Source organism: Trichomycterus rosablanca, unplaced genomic scaffold (genome assembly GCF_030014385.1).
Source record: "Trichomycterus rosablanca isolate fTriRos1 unplaced genomic scaffold, fTriRos1.hap1 scaffold_147, whole genome shotgun sequence".
NCBI classification, from domain to species: domain Eukaryota; kingdom Metazoa; phylum Chordata; class Actinopteri; order Siluriformes; family Trichomycteridae; genus Trichomycterus; species Trichomycterus rosablanca.
The window spans coordinates 116,482-132,107 of NW_026946975.1; the positions used below are offsets into that span (position 1 = coordinate 116,482).

The 15,626-nt window shown below is 42.7% G+C and overlaps 4 non-coding genes across 4 annotated transcripts; all 4 read right to left on the reverse strand.

Annotated features, from left to right (window-relative positions):
• Nucleotides 1-470: 470 nt before the first annotated feature.
• Nucleotides 471-543, reverse strand: trnaa-agc (transfer RNA alanine (anticodon AGC)). Its single transcript has one exon. It is a non-coding gene; the product is annotated as a tRNA-Ala (tRNA).
• An 8,835-nt stretch (nt 544-9,378) lies between these two features.
• trnah-gug (transfer RNA histidin (anticodon GUG)) lies at nt 9,379-9,450 on the reverse strand. The gene has a single exon. It is a non-coding gene; the product is annotated as a tRNA-His (tRNA).
• A 193-nt stretch (nt 9,451-9,643) lies between these two features.
• On the reverse strand, nt 9,644-9,716 carry trnar-acg (transfer RNA arginine (anticodon ACG)). The gene has a single exon. It is a non-coding gene; the product is annotated as a tRNA-Arg (tRNA).
• Nucleotides 9,717-15,137: 5,421 nt separating this feature from the next.
• On the reverse strand, nt 15,138-15,209 carry trnah-gug (transfer RNA histidin (anticodon GUG)). Its single transcript has one exon. It is a non-coding gene; the product is annotated as a tRNA-His (tRNA).
• Between the last annotated feature and the right edge of the window lie 417 nt (nt 15,210-15,626).

The window sequence follows — 15,626 nt, forward strand, 5'->3', positions numbered from 1 at the left end:
TGTTATTCATATCGATATCGGAATTATATCGTATCGACCGAAATTAGGAGTTATATCGTGATATAAATTTTAGCCATATCGTCCAGCCCTAGTTATCAGGAGCAATTCCTTAGAAGGACACCAAAGGGGTTACCAAAAGTACAGTTGTTATACATCAGGTGTGCCCAATACGTCGATCGCGATCTACCAGTTGTTCGCACAGTGCATACTGGTACATCTCCCCTCATTCTAACAGGTCAGCGTGATTTACATGAAATGTGGCCACTGTTTCTGTAATTTGCGGTTTGCCTCCACCTAGTGGACATTTTGAGAAATGCAATTTATTACAGGTTAGAACATAACATTAAAAAAACCTCTTTGTTTCTAAACTCACTGTTCATTTTATCAGCTCCACTTACCATATAGAAGCACTTTGTAGTTCTACAATTACTGACTGTAGTCCATCTGTTTCTCTACATAAATTTAAAACCTGGAGAATGCGGGCATCGATCCCGCTACCTCTCGCATGCTAAGCGAGCGCTCTACCATTTGAGCTAATTCCCCTGATGAAAGACCCTCCTTTAACCTTTGTAAATTGTAATGTACTAACAGAGCGTTGATGCTGCATTATGAAAGGGCCAAAATAGTGCAGGATATACCAACTGTTTAGTGCAGTGCAATAACAAAGCGGCTCCAAGAAGCAAAAACTAAAATTATGATGCATGTCATTCAACATAAAATATGTGGGTATTAATATCTAAAACTCAGTGCATTATTAGGCTGCACATAAATATAGATTTAAACTGTCTTCTATTTACTACAGTCTGTTTGAAACAGCTGGGCATACAACTATTTGGTGTGGAGAACATGTTACACATACAGTGTGCTATTATTTCAAGCTGATCAAGTACATGCTATTTGACTTACAAACATCTCACAAAGTACAAATTCTTCATCATTCTAAATAAACCATGTAGTACGGGACATTACCGCTTACCTAATGCAGTAAGAAGCAACTCGCCCAAACAGGGACTTGAACCCTGGACCCTCAGATTAAAAGTCTGATGCTCTACCGACTGAGCTATCCAGGATCTGGAACCTGCTTTAATCCTCACAAGAATGTGACTTAAATTACAAACTTTAACATACGTTGTCCTGTAAAACTTAAATTTATATAAAATGTTTTTATTTCTGTTTCGGCTCTCTTGAAAGCGATTATATCAAGTTTTAGGTGAAGTATGTTGCTGCTTACACGCACAACGAAAAACATCTCTGGAGTAAAATTTTATGTTATGTGCATTTATATGTCTTCTTCTTCTTACGCCTTACCACCCAACTTTGGGCATAGGCCACGAACAAGTGCTCTCCAGTCATCGCGATTCTGGGCCATCTTTTCCAGTTGTCCCCATGTGTACCCCGACCTCTTCACATCCGCATCTAGGTCACGGCGCCAGCTGTTTCTTGGCCTGCCCCTCTTCCTTTTCCCTTGTGGATTCTGTAGTGTTTTGTATTACTGCAATAAATATCCACACCACTGTAGCTATTTAGCCGACAGGCATCTTTACTCAGACTGAACTCTTTCCTCATGTACACACCGGGACACCCCCAATCCCCTGTATGGAACGCCAAAGGGACCATACTACATCTCCCCTTCCCCAAAGTAGAACTATAACAAAGTGGCATGAAATACAGTTATCAACTGAACAAGATAACATTTATAACCGTTCCCTATTCTTCTAGGTTATATAGTCTTTAAGCCACCCTGGGGCTTTAACTTCCCTCTTTAGGTGAGCTCTTTGACTCCTCTCCCCCGTCCTCTCTTCTGGTTCCGCTGTCTGCTGTTCCGTGTCCTCCACAACCTGTGGAGGGGTTTGTAAATCTGGTAAAAGTCTGAGGTGTGCTTTGTTTCTCCTCACTTCCTCTGAATCTGTCTCCACTACATAGGACCGAGGAGTGTCAGCTTCTCTCAGTACTGTAGCAGGCTCCTGCGTGTTTGTAATCCAGACTCTCTGACCTGCTTTTAGTTCTGGTCTGGCAGAAGCTCTATGTCTGTAGTTATAGGTAACTGTCTGAGCATGTTTCAAACGTTTGTCCTTCTCTGCAAAAGCTTTCCTGTTTGGCCACCGTGGTTTGAGTTGACCAGGTGAAACGGGCAAAGGTGAGCGCAGCCTCCTGCCCATTAGGAGTTCTGCAGGTGAAGGTCCTTGATGCAGCGGTGTAACCCGGTACGCCAGCAAGGCCCTGTATGGGTCTGCCTTCTTTTTCAAGATGCCTTTGACTGTTTTCACAGCCCTCTCTGCCTCCCCATTGCTCTGTGCAAAGTATGGGCTGCTGGTCACATGTCCGAAATCGTAATCTGTGGCAAAAGAGGAGAAGGAACTTGCAGAAAACTGAGGTCCATTATCAGTTATAAGTATTTCAGGCACACCATGCCTAGCAAAAATTGATTTCAGGGCATTGATGACCCCCGCTGATGTGGTTATTGGGGTCTTTATTATTTCAATGTATCGAGAATAGTAGTCTACTACCAGTAAATAAGAGTCATTGTCCCAGTAAAACATTTCTGCTCCAACTTTCTGCCAAGGCCGCTTAGGCAGCTCTGAAGGTATCATTGGTTCTGGTTGTAGGCGTTGATACTTAGCACAAATCTCACACTGGGCCACAATTTTAGTGATTTCAGCACTCAGTCCCAACCACCACACAGACTGTTGAGCCCTCAATCTGCATTTTGTTATGCCCATATGTCCTTCATGTATTCGGGCAAGCATTTCGCTTTGCAATGTCTCTGGTATGACAATGCGTTGCCCTTTCATCAAGATATTACCATTCATGTGTAACTCACTTTGGTGGACCCAATAGGGTTTTAGTAGCTGGGGCAGCTCCTCTTGTCGTGGCCACCCTCTCTTGCACTGTAGTATTAGTTGGCTGCAGATGACATCCTGCTGCTGGTGTTCTGCTATCTGTTGAAGCTTAGACGGGGATGCAGGTAAACTTTCACGTACTGTGTTAATGAAGACCTGCACCTCCCCCTCCAGCTGTGCTTCTTCCGATGTCAGTGGGCGCCTTATTGGAGCCCTGGACAGTGTGTCTGCTGTAATGAGGGCCTTTCCTGGTACGTGTACTATGCTGTATGTAAACCTGAGCAGTCTAAGGCGGAATCGCTGAATTCTGGGAGGCAAGTCATCCAATGCTTTTGTCCCTAACAGGACAATGAGGGGTTTATGGTCTGTCTCTATTGTGAATTGTAGTCCAATTAGGTATGAGCTCAACCTTTCACAGGCCCAGGTGACAGCCAGTGCCTCCTTTTCAACCTGGGCATAACGCTGCTCCGTTTCAGATAGGCTCCGGGAAATGTAGGCGACTGGACGCCACTCTATGTTATCCTGCCTCTGTACAAGGACAGCCCCGAGGCCAAAGGATGATGCATCAGCGGACACTTTTGTCTTGGCTTGTGGTCTGTATTGAGCCAACACTGTTGGTGATGCTAGCTCCTTTCTGAGTCTGTCGAAGGCTGTGTGCTGCATATGACCCCATGTCCAGTCATTGTCCTTTACCAGCAGATCCCGGAGTGGTTTGGTAGAATCGGCAAACTGAGGAATAAATTTTGCCACATAAGTGACCATCCTTAAGAAACGTCTAACATCTGCCGTGTTCTGTGGAATGGGCATGTCTGTGATGGCTCTGATTTTCTCGGGGTCAGGCTCAATGCCTGCTGCACTAACTTTATGTCCCACAAACAAAACCTCAGGCTGTGCAAAGGTGCATTTTTCGTTTAGCGTTAGACCTGCCTCCTGAAGTCGTGACAAAACAGCTGTGAGTCGCTTATCATGTTCTGCCCTATTCTCTCCGCACACCAGGACATCATCTGCATGACATATAACCCCTTGTAGTCCGTCTAAGAGCTGGGACATGCGTCTCTGAAAATGCTCTGGACCTGAGTTGATCCCAAAAGGTAAGACATTGAAACAGAAACGGCCAACAGGGGTGATAAATGTTGTGAGCTCTCTACTCTGTTGTGCTAAGGGTATCTGCCAAAACCCACTACGTGCATCAAGTTTTGTAAAAACTTGTGAGCCATCCAGCTGTGCTAATGACTGGTCCACTGATGGTAGTATATGCCTTTCTCTGCATACGCCCTCATTGAGCTTGGTGAGGTCAACACAAATTCTAATTGTACCATTGGGTTTTGGGACAACAACCATACCGGCACACCACTCAGTAGGTTTTTCTATCTTTGAGATTACCCACATTTCTTCCATTCTTTTCAGTTCCTCTTTTACTTTTTTTGTTAAGGGGATTGGCACACGACGAGGAGTGGTCAGAGCATAGGGGACAGCATTCTCTTTCAGGCGGATGTGATAATTACCCTTGAGTCTCCCTAATCCAGTAAACACCTTTGGGAATGTATTTTTGAAGATCATTCCTGAGTCCTCTTTCTCACCCAGCGTGTTAATTTCCTCAATTCGTTCGACAAGGTGTAATGCTGTGAGTGCTGGTAAGCCCAGTAGTGGCCTGGCCAAGTTATCAATGACAAATACCGGTTGAGTGGAATTTTTATCCTTACATTCAAGTCTGCTCTGAATCTGTCCTACCACGGGTATCCTGTTGTTATTGGGGCCAAACAGTCTTTTAGGGGTGTGCAGTAGAGGGCCGTCTCTGTTGTAACTATACAGTGTGGTGGGAATGGCTGTCACTGCTGCACCTGTGTCAAGTTTAAAATACACCACATCCCCATTCATTTTAATATCTGAGTACCAGCCTGTATTGTCTGACTTCACCTCACCCAGAAAAAGGCTGTCCTGAAAGAGTTCCTCTTCCTCTGCCATCTCGTGCACAGGCTGCTTAGATCTGCATACAGCCGCAAAGTGTCCTCTTCTGTGACATTTCCTGCATTCAGACTCCTTGGCAGGACAGTTCTTCCAAGTGTGTGGTGGCGATCTCCCACATTTATAGCACACAGACGAATTTCCAGGCGTGATCTGTTTAGATCTTTGTGGTGCGCGTCCTTCGTTCTTACGTGCAGGTGAAAGCGCGTGCACATCCTCACTAGGCTCTTTGTGTGCGTGGACGCTAGCGCAGCGCAGCAGCATTTGCTGCTGTTTCACAGTCTCACTTTGTCTTACTAAGTTTATAGCTTTAGTCAAGGTCAGTTTTGCATCCAACTGTAGCTTTTCGGAAAGGGAGACGTCTCTTATGCCTACTACGATGCGATCGCGGATCAGTTCATCTCTAAGAGTCCCGAACTTGCAGTATTCTGCCAATTTGTGGACTGCTGTGATAAAGCTTTCAGCTGTTTCCCCTGGCTCTTGTTTCCGCATGTTAAATCTGGCCCTTTCGAATATAACATTATGTTCGCCTATGAAATGTTTGTCAAAACACTCTTTAACTTTACTGTAGATTAATCGTTCGCCCTCCTGTAACTCTGACGCATTTAATATATCCTCCGCTTCATCTCCCATAGAATATATCAATGTGTTCACTTGGAACGCCTCATCCCTTTTATCCAAACTAGATGCAACTCTGTACCTTTCAAATCGTCTGATCCATTTGGTCCAGTTCTGAATATCTCTGCAGTCAAACTTTTCTGGCGGGCATATGCGAAATGTATCTCCAACGTGACTCGCAGCTGCGGAGCCTCCCGTGCTTATGTCCTCTGTGTCAGACATGACGGCTCACTGCTTTATTTTCTTTTAGAGATCCCACTTCTGACACCATGTAGTGTTTTGTATTACTGCAATAAATATCCACACCAATGTAGCTATTTAGCCGACAGGCATCTTTACTCAGACTGAACTCTTTCCTCATGTACACACCGGGACACCCCCAATCCCCTGTATGGAACGCAAAAGGGACCATACTACAGATTCCAGAAGAGGGCCAGCATTTATATGTGGCAAAATAAAAAAATCTATAAAAATCAAATTGAGTTAGCAAAGAACCTTGAATTATACTAAACGGTTCTTCAAGTAGAAACAGTTCTAGCAAGAACACAAAAAACCCTAAAGAAACACTTCTTAAGACTTCTTAGTCTTAGTTTTTTATTATTTCAAATGCCATTCATTGTTTCAAATGCCATTCATTATTTCAAATGCCATTAATAATTTATAATCACTGATTTGTGAGATATCAGCAGTAGTAGGTCATGTTTAACTGGTTTAATATTGTTTAAGCGCTGATTATCGGCTGTTTTTCGTGAGTATGTTGGGCGGTTTTCCAAGCATTTTGGCTTAATTTGAAATGCGCAATCTGGCAACCCTGGCTGAAGCGTTCATTCATATTTTGGAGCGATGTATGTTTGTATGCTAGAATATAAATAACATCTTTTACAAACTGCTGTCTATTTACATTGACATTTTCCCTTCTGTCTAAACCTTGAAATTGGGTTTGTAAAAGTAAGCGATACAGTAGATAATATATTTAATGAGCTGAACTAACTGAGAGAAGCGCTAACGGTGGTGGAAGAGTCTAAAAGAGTTTGGAACATAGTCGTATCATCATAGCAGTACAACACAGTTTTGTCCGTAGTATCCGAAAATATCCAGAAGCTAATATACAAAAAACTTTAATTTTAATAAACTTACCTTGTTGAAAAAAGTATGACCACATTTTCTAAACAAACACAGTATCCGCTGCTGCAGTCTTTACACAAACTTTTCTGCACTGAAATCGCAAGGACACATTTTATGGATATTACGGTAATGCACTGAAAACGCGTCCTACAGTCATGCAAGCACATACAACAGTGTGTGAGTTTACACTAATCAGCCATAACATTAAAACCACCTCCTTGTTTCTACACTCACTGTCCATTTTATCAGCTCCACTTACCATATAGAAGCACAAAAGTTCTACAATTACTGACTCTAGACTGCTCACTCTGTTCTTCAATGGTCAGGACCCCCACAGGACCACCACAGAGCAGGTATTATTTAGATAGTGGATGATTCTCAGCACTGAGAATCAAGGCAGTGGTTAATTTTTCCTGGTTCAATCGATTAAGACTCCCATGAAGTCACCCAAATGTCAAAGCATCCCCACACAATCACACTTCCACCACCTGGTGGTATGATGGATGTTCTTATTGTTTCTTATTATGGAATACATTCATTCATTCACTGCCTGTTTTATCCTGGTAATGATCACCGTGAGTCTTTTTTTCAAAAAAACTTCAAAAACTAAATAAAAAAAGATAACAATAATATCATTTCAGTTATATCAATAGCAGTGATCAAACTAAGAAATAAAACTCTGATGCATTTTAATATTGTAGCATTATAAGTTCATGTGTTTCTGTCAAAACAAAACAAAAAAGGTATGTAAATAAAACTGTTTAAGAGTAAATAGGGCGTTAATGACATGGTAACACTGACAGACTGGCCTAAAGATTGATGCTGCAACGAATTTCGCCTTAATTTGATCATTTCAGATTCCGAGTTGCTGCCAAATGATCATAATGTTTCTGCACTGGAGAATGCGGGCATCGATCCCACTACCTCTCGCATGCTAAGCGAGCGCTCTACAATTTGAGTTAATTCCCCTTACGAAGACCCCACCTTTACTAATGTACTAACAGAGCGTTATAAAGTCAGGGTGCAAGTGTTTAAGCTCAGACTCAGCTTTATAGTCATTCTATTATATAATACAATATTAACTGTATTCATATTATTCAATCTTGTGGACGATTGAATAGCCTACAAGAAGCACAAACCGGGTTTGAGTTCGTAACAAATAATCCAGTCAGTTAAAAAGCCAACAAGAAGGCTGTACCTAATATACTCATACCAGAGAAAACACACCCTAACACGCTAGTGCCGTTACAGTGCTAAGAATGGTCCACCCAAAACATTATTTGGTCAGTTGAAGTGCTCATATGGGGCTCCCTTTCTATTGATATATGATTTACAGCGTAGTGACGAAGTGTACAGTGCAGCAAATGTGTTACAGATTATTACAGACAAATCTTAGTCCAAGTGGGGTGAGGGTGGTATTAATCATATCCTGGCTTGTCAGGATGGCCGAGCGGTCTAAGGCGCTGCGTTCAGCTTGCTGTCTTCCCTGGAGGCGTGGGTTCGAATCCCACTTCTGACAGCACATACTTGATATAAATTTATGTCATTAACCCACTACCATACATAATAATATGAAAAGATATAACAGTTCATACAAATCTTAGTCCTAGTTAGTCTTAGTTTTCTATTACAAAAACTATCCTTTACCCTTTGTAAATTTTAATGGATTAACAGAGCATTGATGCTGCATTAAGTAGGAGTGCAACGTGTTTAATCTCACATACTCTTTTCTATATTATGTGGTGCTTTTATATCATCACAGACTCAGTTTATTTAAAATGTTCATCCCAGCTTTTAGGACGAACTGAAAAAAATAATAACTGTCTTTGTACCACTGACAGACTGACTTAAGGGTTGATGCTGCATTTAAACAGGATGTCGTGAGTTTCAGCTGTTCATCTTTTACAAAACAGTTCACCAGATGAAAAACCAACAAAATGTCACGTACCGCTGCTTTAACCAAAAACATTCATCAAAATTGAAAAATTACAAGTTATTGCGTTTGGCAATTTAAAAATCAAAAATGATTTGAGTGAAAACAGAGCATCATTGTAAGATGGTAAATTTTGATGCTGCGTTTCAGTGAGCATTGACGCTACAAGTTTCATATTACGTGATGCCTTAAATGATCACAATGTTTCTGCACTGGAGAATGCGGGCATCGATACCGCTACCTCTCACATGCTAAGCGAGCGCTCTACCATTTGAGCTAATTCCCCCTACTTTGAACCGCCTTTACCCTTTGCAAATTGTAATGTACTGACAGAGCAGAGTGTTAATGCTGCATAACTGTCTTTGTACCACTGACAGACGGACTTAAGGGTTGATGCTGCATCTTTGTTCCCGATTTGAAGGTATAAAGCATGAGCTGTCAGAAGGGGAATTTGAACCCACGGCTCCAGGGGAGACTGCGAGCTGAACGATTGCTTGGCCATCCTGACTTGCTTGCACGTTAACAATGCCAATTTTCCTCAACACCCCCACATGGCCTAAGATTTGAACTGCAAGCTGCTTGAGCTACAGCAACAAGGCGCCGAGGAACGAATATAGAGTTTTGCTCGAGTCCAAACATTAAGGCCAATTCCCAAACCGGAAGTCAAAAACCTGGGTAAAAATCAGGAATCCTGACCGCTAGACCATATGGGAAACTGCAAGGCTCAGTACCGGCTGACGCCAGAATCAGCCACTTCATTCCGCTCTGCCAAGTCTTTGTCACCTTGACAAGACCTGCATTGTTGGATCTGGGGTACAGAGAACCATACACAAGGAGTTAAAGAGACAAAAAAGAGAGAGAATAGAAACCTTCGAAGTACGGCATACAAAAAGACAGTGCCGTGACCCGGATTCGAACCGGGGTTGCTGCGGCCACAACGCAGAGTACTAACCACTATACGATCACGACTTCCCAGCAGTCTGCCACTGGTGGCTCATGTCGGCTGCTCCCTGATAGACTGCAGTCATAGTTCCAACAGCATCAGCCACTTCTTTCCGCTCTGACAAGTCTTTTTCACTTTGACAAGACCTCCATTGTTGGATGCATTGTTGGTGCTCCATACACAAGTAGTTAGAGAGACAAAAAAAAGGCATGAGGTAACCGAGCCAGCCAGGAGTCGAACCTAGAATCTTCTGATCCGTAGTCAGACGCGTTATCCATTGCGCCACTGGCCCATTTGACTACAGTTCGACTTTCCTGAAGCTCCAGCCTCATTTCGGTCTCTTGTCCGAGGAGAGAATAGAAACCTTCGAAGCACAGCATAGAAAAAGACAGTGCCGTGACTTGGATTCGAAACTGGGTTGCTGCGGCCACAATGCAGAGTACTAACCACTACTGTATATGAGCATTGCTTTCCAGCAGTCAGCCACTGCTCCCTGATAGACTGCAGTCACAGTTCCAACAGAACAAGCTGCTTGAGCTACAGCAACAAGGCAACGAGGAACTAATAGGCAAACAACGAGCACAACAGGGTTTGAGTTCTTAAAAAATAATAATAATCTTAATAAATAATCCAGTCAGTTAAAAACCCAACAAGAAGGCTGTACCTAATACACTCATACCAGAGAAAACACATGCTAACATGCAAGTGCCGTTACAGTGCTAACAATGGTCCACCCAAAAAACATTATTTGGTCAGTTGGAGATCTCATATGGGGCTCCCTTTCTATTGATATATGGTTTACAGCCTAGTGACAAAGTGTACAGTGCAGCAAATGGGTTACAGTCAGTACATTTACTATACATAATAATGTGAAAAGTTCGTACAAATATTAGTCTGTGTGGGGCGAGGGTGGTGTCGATGGTACCCAAGCTAGTCAGGATGCGGTCTAACGTGATGCATTCAGGTCACAGTCTCTCATTGAGGCGTGGGTTTAAATCCCACTTCTGACTGCTAATGCTTTATACAAATTTATGTCTTTAACCCTCTAACATACATAATAATGTGAAAAGATTCAGCAGTTCGTACAAACTGACTTAAGGGTTGATGCTGCATTAGGGGCCAAAATAGTGCAGGATATACCAACTGTTTAGTGCAGTGCAATAACAAAGCGGCTCTGTGAAGCAACAACTGAAATTATAATGCATGTAATTCAGCATAAAATATGTGGGTATTAATATCTAAAACTCAGTGCATTATTAGGCTGCACATAAATATAGATTTAAACTGTCCTCTAATTACTACAGTCTGTTTAAAATAACTAGTTGGTGTGGAGAACATGTTGCATGCAGTGTGCTATTATTTCAAGCTTATCAAGTACATGCTATTTTACTCAGAAATATCTCACAAAGTACAAATTCTTCATCATTCTAAATAAACCATGTAGTACGGGACATTACCGCTTACTTAATGCAGTAAGAAGCAACTCGCCCGAACAGGGACTTGAACCCTGGACCCTCAGATTAAAAGTCTGACGTTCAACCGACTGAGCTATCCGAGCTCTGCAACCAGCTTTAATCCTCACAAACATGTGACTTAAATTACAAACTTTAACATACGTTGTCCTGTAAAACTTCAATTAATATAAAATGTTTTTATTTCTGTTTCGGCTCTCTTGAAGGCGATTATATAAAGTTTTAGGTGAAGTATGTTGCTGCTTACACACACAAAGAAAAACATCTCAGGAGGAGAATTTTATGTTATGTGCATTTATATGTGGCAAAAATCCATAAAAATCTAATTGAGTTAGCAAAGAACCTTGAATTATACTAAATAGTTCTTCAAGTAGAAACAGTTCTAGCAAGAACACAAAAAACCCTAAAGAAACACTTCTTAAGACTTCTTAGTCTTAGTTTTTTATTATTTCAAATGCCATTCATCATTTATAATCACTGATTTGTGAGATATCAGCAGTAATAGATCATGTTTAACTGGTTTAATATTGTTTAAGCGCTGATTATCGGCTGTTTTTCCTGAGTATGTTGGGCGGTTTTCCATGCATTTTGGCGGACTTTGAGATGCGAAATCTGGCAACCCTGGTTGAAGCGTTCATTCATATTTTGGAGCGATGTATGTTTGTATGCTACAATATAAATAACATCTTTTACAAACTGCTGTCTATTTACATTGACATTTTCCCTTCTGTCTAAACCTTGAAATTGGGTTTGTAAAAGTAAGCGATACTGTGGATAATATATTTAAAGTGCTAAACTAACTGAAAGAAGCGCTAACGGTGGTGGAAGAGTCTAAAAGGGTTTGGAACATAGTCGTATCATCATAGCAGTACAACACAGTTTCGTCCGTAGTATCCGAAGATATCCAGAAGCTAATATACAAAAAACGTTTATTTTAATAAACTTACCTTGTTGAAAAAAGTATGACCACAATTTCTAAACAAACACAGTATCCGCTGCTGCAGTCTCTACACAAACTTTTCTGCACTAAAATCGCAAGGACACATTTTATGGATATTACGGTAATGCACTGAGAACTCGTCCTACAGTCATGCAAGCACATACAGCAGTGTGAGTTTACACTAATCAACCATAACATTAAAACCACCTCCTTGTTTCTACACTCACTGTCCATTTTATCAGCTCCACTCACCATATAGAAGCACTTTGTAGTTCTACAATTACTGACTCTAGACTGCTCACTCTGTTCTTCAATGGTCAGGACCCCCACAGGACCACCACAGAGCAGGTATTATTTAGATAGTGGATGATTCTCAGCACTGAGAATCAAGGCAGTGGTTCATTATTCCTGGTTCCACAAAGTTGAATCAGTTCATCTGGACACAAGTTTGTTGTAGAGATACGTTTCGCCACTTAATCCGAGTGACTTCTTCAGTCTGAGCTGGTGGTGAATACCCCAACCTTATATGCAGCCGATTTGCATAACGACCGATCACCGCCCATTGCATAACAATGGAACCGGTGATCAGGTCCATATGCAAATCACAATGACCATTAATTACAATGGTCATGTGTGTCTTTCACTATGATTGGGGTATAGCTCCTATTACGGCGTTGTAAGATGGTCAGAGATGTACTCTCAGGCCCCCTCCCCGGTTCAGAGATGGTCGTTCCCTCTTCACATAGATGGCCTCTTTGACTCCCCGTTCAAACCAGCGTTCCTCCTTGTCAAGGATCTGCACATCGTCATCATTAAATGAGTGGCCGCTGGCTTGCAGGTGGGTGTAAATCGCGGAGTCCTGGCCAGAAGAGGTTGATCTTCTATGTTGGGCCATCCGTGTAGCCAGTGGCTGTTTAGTTTCCCCGATGTACAGTTCCCGGCAACAACAGTTCCTAACAGCATACACTACTTTACTCTGTTTGTGTCAAGGAACCCGGTCCTTAGGGTGAACTAATTTCTGGCGTACCGTGTTCTGGGGTTTGAAAGCAACTGAAACACGGTGTTTGGAGAATATCCGTCTCAATTGTTCCGATACTCCCGCCACATACGGAATCACCACTGGTTTGCGCTTAGACCCCGGTTGTCCTTCTCCTCCCTTCGATCCACTGGAGCTGTGTTTGGGCATTTTTCCCGCTTTTACGAATGCCCAGTTGGGATAAACACATTCACCCAGGGCCTTCTTGACATGAGATTTCTCTCTATCCTTGGCCGTAGTGTCTGTGGGGATGCTGTTCGTTCGCTGGTGCAGCGTCCTGATGACTCCTAGTTTGTGCTCCAATGGATCATGGGAGTCAAACCTTAAGTACTGGTCCGTGTGTGTTGGTTTGCGATACACATCTACTTTCAAACATCCCCCATCTTGAATAGCAATTTCACAGTCTAAGAAGGCTAAACTGTTGTTGCTTGCATCCTCCCTTGTGAACTTGATGTGTTTGTCCACCAAGTTGATGTGGTCCGTGAAATTTGGTACTTCCTCGGATTTTATTTTAACCCAGGTGTCGTCCACATATCTGAACCAGTGACTCAGTGGTGTCCCTTAGTAGGACCTTAGTGCCTTCTTTTCCACTTCCTCCATGTACAGGTTTGCAACAATAGGTGAGACGAGGGACCCCATAGCACATCCATGTTTCTGTTTGTAGAACTGTCCTCTGTACGAGAAGTAGGTGGACTGAAGACACAGTTCTAAAAGTGTGCACACCTGGTCCGTGGTAAGGGTGGTCCTCTTGCTCAGGGTGGGGTCGACTTGTAGTTTCCTACGGACCACCTCCACTGCCTCAGCAACCGGAATGCACGTGAAAATGGATGTAACATCATACTTTCAGACAATCTATCACCTTTTTCTTGTAGCTACTACCTGGATCTCGTTTTAGCAGTTCATAAGTGTTAGTGTCACTAAGTAACAACATCACTTTCTCATGATAGTCTATCTGGTTTAACAGAACAGTACATCTACCCTTGTCAGCAGGAAGTATGATGATGTTATTGTCCTTACTATGTGTAGTAAGTGCATACCTCTCGTCTCTGCTGATGTTGGATGGAGGTGGCTTTGCATTACTAAGGCAAGCTGACACTTTCATCCGAAACTGTTCCGCTTCCAGATCGGAGATGTTGTTGTTGCGGATTGCTGATTCTGTGGCTGTGATCAGTTCCGCTAGTGGGACTTGCTTCAGTGTAACAGCGAAATTCAACCCCTTAGCCAAGATGTCTTTTTTCGCTTGTGTGAGTTGTCTGTCTGACAAGTTCTTCACCCGCTTGTCCACATCACCAGTGTGTGTTTGCCCTTCATTCCTCTTTCGGCCATCCATGGTCTGTTGGTGTTTCTGTCCTGCAGCAAGCAAGTCAAACTTTTTTCGCTGCCTGGTTTTTGACTTTTCATGTTGTTCTAGACGAGCCTTCTGCGTGAAGTTAATCACCTGTTGGAGAGTGGGCTCATCTAGACCTGATGTAAGTCTTTGTACGATCTGCTCCTCTCTAGTTTTCAAGACATCGATTGTGAAGTTAGTTTGTCTCACCCGTTCATTCAGTAGCTGGTTCTGTGCCTTCTGAATGATCTTGCTAGCTCGGTGACCCTTGACAGAAGATCTGAGTTGCAGGCTCTTAGGTGTGATCCTGCTCTGTCTGCATCTGATGTTAAATCACCAGCTCAGACTGAAGAAGTCACTCGGATTGAGTGGCGAAACGTATCTCTACAACAAACTTGTGTCCAGATGAACTGATTCAACTTTGTGGATTTGTGTACCTGGATTATTGAGCATGCATCAACAGATTATTCCTGGTTCAGTCCATTAAGACTCCCATGAAGTCATTCAAATATCAAATCACAATATCAATATCACAATCACACTGCCACCACTGGTGGTATGATGTTCTTATTGTTTCTTATTATGAAATACATTCATTCATTCACTGCCTGTTTTATCCTGGTAATGATCACTGTGAGCCTTTTTTTTTTTTTAAACTTCAAAAAGTAAATAAAAAAGATAACAATAATATCATTTCAGTTATATCAATAGCAGCCATCAAACTAGGAATCCTGACCGCTAGACCATATGGGAAACTGCAAGGCTCAGCACTGGCTGACGCCAGAATCAGCCACTTCATTCCGCTCTGCCAAGTCTTTGTCACCTTGACAAGACCTGCATTGTTGGATCTGGGGTACAGAGAACCATACACAAGGAGTTAGAGAGACAAAAAAAGAGAGAGAATAGAAACCTTCGAAGCACGGCATACAAAAAGACAGTGCCGTGACCCGGATTCGAACCGGGGTTGCTGCGGCCACAACGCAGAGTACTAACCACTATACGATCACGGCTTACCAGCAGTCTGCCACTGGTGGCTCACGTCGGCTGCCCCCTGATAGACTGCAGTCATAGTTCCAACAGAACAATGTGCTTGAGCTACAGCAACAAGGCGCCGAAGAAGTAATAGGCAAAGTTTTGCTCAAGTCCAATTCCCATACCAGGAGTCGAACCCAGGCCGCCTGGGTAAAAACCAGGAATACTGACCGATAGACCATATGGGAAACTGCAAGGCTCAGTGTCGGCTGGTGCCAGCATCAGCCACTTCTTTCCGCTCTGACAAGTCTTTGTCACCTTGACATAACCTGCATTGTTGGATCTGGGGTACAGAGAACTATACACAAGGAGTTAGAGAGACAAAAAAAAAGGCATAAGGTAACCGAACAGCTGAACTGTTTTCTCCAGAGTTTTTGGTCTATTGTATTAAATTG